Genomic DNA, 4,432 nt, shown 5'->3' with positions numbered 1-4,432 from the left:
CACACACACACACACACACACACACATCTATCTATATATCTTTCTCTTTCTTTGTTTATTGTTGTAAAAGACAGATTCTCGCTGCTTTGAAACATCCACATCACAATTCTCACATGATTAACTGTGAGGTGATAATACTCTAAGTCTACATACAAACTCTTAGATGAGAAAATGCAGAATTGGTTCCGCCATACCAAGTGTAATGGATGCTGCAAACTGCTACATCATTCTGTAGCTCAGGAAAGCTACAGGACTTGCTATAGAATACATATGCAAATAATGAAGAACTCCATAAAGGGATATAATCCGAAAAGACCTTCAATTGCCCATTTTAAAGTTGGAATTTGTTAAGCATATAATGTTTTTTCATTCACTGGTTTTTGTGGTAGTAAATTGAAAATGAATTGAAGAACTATGCTAAAAGTTAGAAAAAGAAAATTTTAATAAACCAATTTAACCACATTCAGAAAACTTAAGCAACTCAGACTATTTGATTGCTCTTCCTGGGTTTCAGTTTTTCATCAAAAACATTTATTCTTTCCATTGCATTAAGAAATCTCTTGGAGAATCAGTATTAAAAAAAGAAAGTTGTTTGTGCCTCACATCCTGTTCAAATCAAGGTAGGTAGCCAGAGGCTACATATAAACTCCCATTCATTACAGGCAAACCTTACATTAGTGTGGTAATTGTTTGCATTGAGAGTTAATCAACCTTCTTCTAATTAAGGAATAAATTTCACGGTATCTCCCAACTTGTTAAGGAAAACTGTGAGCTGATTTTCTCTGACTAGTTCCCCTCTCATTCTCCATTTCACATAGACACATTCCGTTGTTCTCTTACGGACAATCCTTTCTAAACCTAAACTTATATTACTGTGTTGTTTGTACTGACTAAATTAAAAAGGAAATATGTATAACGTCTTGCAAATGACCATTATGACTTAATTAGAGTGTGTTAGTGAGAAGGGATGAGCTCAATAGAAACTAAAAGCAATCATCAGTCTTTCTTTGACTTACTCTTTATAATTTTCATCACCTTCAGGTTTTAACTTTTGTATTATTACTTTAGTTTCTTTTCTGAACTACAATCAAGAATTCTGATAGCACAGGCCAGGAAAAGCCTTCTCAGGTACTAAATGAGATTAACATTCACAGTTTAACATGTGTTGCATTGTATGATGTATGATAGAGGGCCTGTTTAGGCTCCGTTCAGTAAGAATAAAGAAATTGATGTATTGCCCTCCATTAAATAGAAGAATTCCAATGTTCTTAACCACTATGACTCTCTTCTCTCTCCTCTCTATCTATATCTATATCTATATCTATCTATATCTATATCTAACTATCTATATCTATATCTATCTATCTATCTATCTATCTATCTATCTATCTATCTATCTATCTATCTATCTATCTCTTCTGTCTCCTTACTCTCCTTCTCCTCTCCTTCTCCCTGTTTTCATATAGTTATAAACGTGTGACTTAATGACGCTTGGACACAATTTGAGTCTTGGAGTATTGACCTGTGTCTCATGCTGTCCAGGGTTTTGCAGCATAGGAATCTAACTCTAATTAAGACATGGAAGCAGTACAGTCACCATCCAAGTCCCATCTTTGTCTCCTCACTTAGAATTGGTACACAGCTTAAGGCAGATGCTTTACTCTCTCTTCTGCTTCAAAAATAACATAAAATAACTAAATAGCAGCAATTACTCTTATATTTGTTGTTTTCAATTTGGTTGAAAGCAGTTAATATCATGATGATCACAACCGTGAATAATCATAAGGGATATCACTGTACTTCACTATGATATACTACTTAGCTATGATGTTGGCATTGGGAAAGAAAGCAGTGGAATCATGAAGAAATCTGCAATTTCCTTTTAAGTCAACAAATCTAAATAAATCAAAAGCATGTTTCATGAGAAAATTTTAAAAATGAGCTTTTAAAAGAATGCTGGCTTCTGTGAAGTTTTGTATTTGTATATATTAGTCTTCCAGTAATCTGATGCACTCTTCTGCAAGTAAATACTGTGTAAACTCATTTGTAATTATAATTCATTTTGAATATTAGTTTTGCTTTTTCAGTTATTTTTTGCTTTATTTTAAATAACAACAAATAAACAAGCATTCAATATTAACAAAATATTGTATCAGCCACATTTTTCGCTCCTCAGGTAATTTGTATCCAGAGAAAGAGTTCAACTTAATATGTTTTTATCCAGTCTGTTTGGAAAAGTTCATTTTCTGCTAATGAACAGTACAGATGAATCTTATTCAGTTTATTTTCAATTCAATGCTAGGCAGATCACACACGAAAAAGTCAATACTTGATCTACATAAGCAGCATAGTATAAAAAGAAAAATTACCACATCGTTAGTTTCACTCTTAATGATAAAGTCTTGATTGTATGTAAGAATAGGGTGTGTGTATACAACTTCATACCAGTCCTTTTGGGAATGATCAGCAACAATGGTAAGTTCAGTCCCCGTCCCCATGGTGTAGCATTTTATCATAAACTCAGCAGGCATCCTATGCAGTTGGCATATCTAGAGACCGAAAATGGCTCACTTCCTGTACCAATGTTCTAGTCAGAAATAACAGCATGGAGATGTGTCGGAGTACCAAAGGCAAATCTACAAATGTGCCCACAAACTAAAAAGAAGACATGGAAATTATTTCCTGGGATACAGAGTTATAAGCCTGAATTCTCTAACACTCAAAATTGGACCCAGGCTCCATGCCTCTTCTAGCCATTCTTTCACTATCTGTGGAGCTGTAACTTTCTCTGTAAGCCTGTAACATACAGGTGTTCCGGAACTCTCAGTTGAGACAGTGAGATACTGTCTTGCCATCCTGTCCCAATACCTAGAACAAACCACTACTCCAGTGCCTACTTGTGCCCTCTTGTACCTTCCAACATAAACTAAAAATTCTGGGATGAAGAACTTTCTAACAGGCCTAAGAATTGTAAACATGGCACCACAAAGTCTTGTCCTGTCCCTTCTCTCTCCCTTGATAAACTGTTAGATTATATCCCCAAAGCTGGCCACCAAGGTTCATTGCCTTATTTAGCTACTTCCTTATTCCTGATTCATTCCTAAGGCTGACCACCAAGGTCCAACTATTAAAACATCAAGGTCCAGCAATTCAAATTCATTATTTGTCAGCATGGCCAATCAGGACATACCAACTCATCCTAACATAGGCTTTCTACATTTTTCTCTAAGAACCATTCCTATAGAGGTGATCATTGCTGCCTTTTTCCAATCCAGAGGCAGCCTCGGGCTTGTCTCCTCTGGGGAAAATAAGTCTCCTTTCTGCTGAGAATTCTTTTCATGGAGAATTTCAAATTTATCATTTTAGAATATATCTTCTGTTAATTGACAAACAAATTGCTGTACAAGATAAAGATAGAGACCTCATTTTTGAATAATAATGACATCATTATTAGTATGCCCCTCTCTGTGTATGTGTGTATATATGTATGTATTAATTATGACTATCCAACTATTTAATTTATCCTGACTTCAATCCACTAATTAGCCTTCAATTGTTTAGGTCATCATTTTTCTAGTAAACTGTATTCACTGTCTCTCACTTAACAGTGAGAATTTGACTTTTTTTTAACTGTGTGTCTCTGTATAATTTATCTAATTAACTATAGTAGTATGTATATGACTCTAATACCAAGTCAATTATATCTTTTTTATTTAAGTTTTATTACATAATGATGAGAAAAGATACATAGTTTCAATTTATCTGAGTTTGTTAACATTTAAAAACATATTTTGAGTAACTAGACTTGCATCACATTCTTCTTTCCCTTTTGTACCACAACTCCTCCCGGAGAGCCCCCACCCCCTTCAAAACCTGCAATACCTTTCATTTTTATCATATTCTTTAAAATTTATAAAATATTGTAACAATAAAAATGAGTATTGTAAAAGTTGTTTGATATAAAACAATTAAACAGTCTTATGTAAATGTTTGTTTACAGCAATACTGAAAATACATACATTTTTCTCAATATAAATTTTAAATAACTCCAAATATATTAACCATAAGATATTTCAAAATATCACTATTAGTTTTTTTAATGAACATAAATATATAAAGTCTTTTTGTTTGTTTTGTTTTGTTTTTAGTAGAGCTTAAAATCTTGGCTTACTGTGGTACAAACACAAAATAAGAGCTTACACTTTTGTTTTTATAAAGTTAACTTATAGTAAACACAATTCTCTTCAGAGGTGATGGAGGAGAGTAAAAGAGACTATTGGGAAAAGAGAGAGAGAGAGAGAGAGAGAGAGAGAGAGAGAGAGAGAGAGAGAGAGGAGGAGAGAGAGAGAGCATTTTGACTGGAAGTCTGAGACCCAGCAATGGCTGAAGTGTGTACATTCCCACAGGTTGCTAAGGTATGAGAGACTCCTGA

Source organism: Mus pahari, chromosome 1 (assembly GCF_900095145.1).
Source record: "Mus pahari chromosome 1, PAHARI_EIJ_v1.1, whole genome shotgun sequence".
Classification (NCBI taxonomy): Eukaryota; Metazoa; Chordata; class Mammalia; order Rodentia; family Muridae; genus Mus; species Mus pahari.
This window is presented reverse-complemented; position numbering follows the sequence as displayed.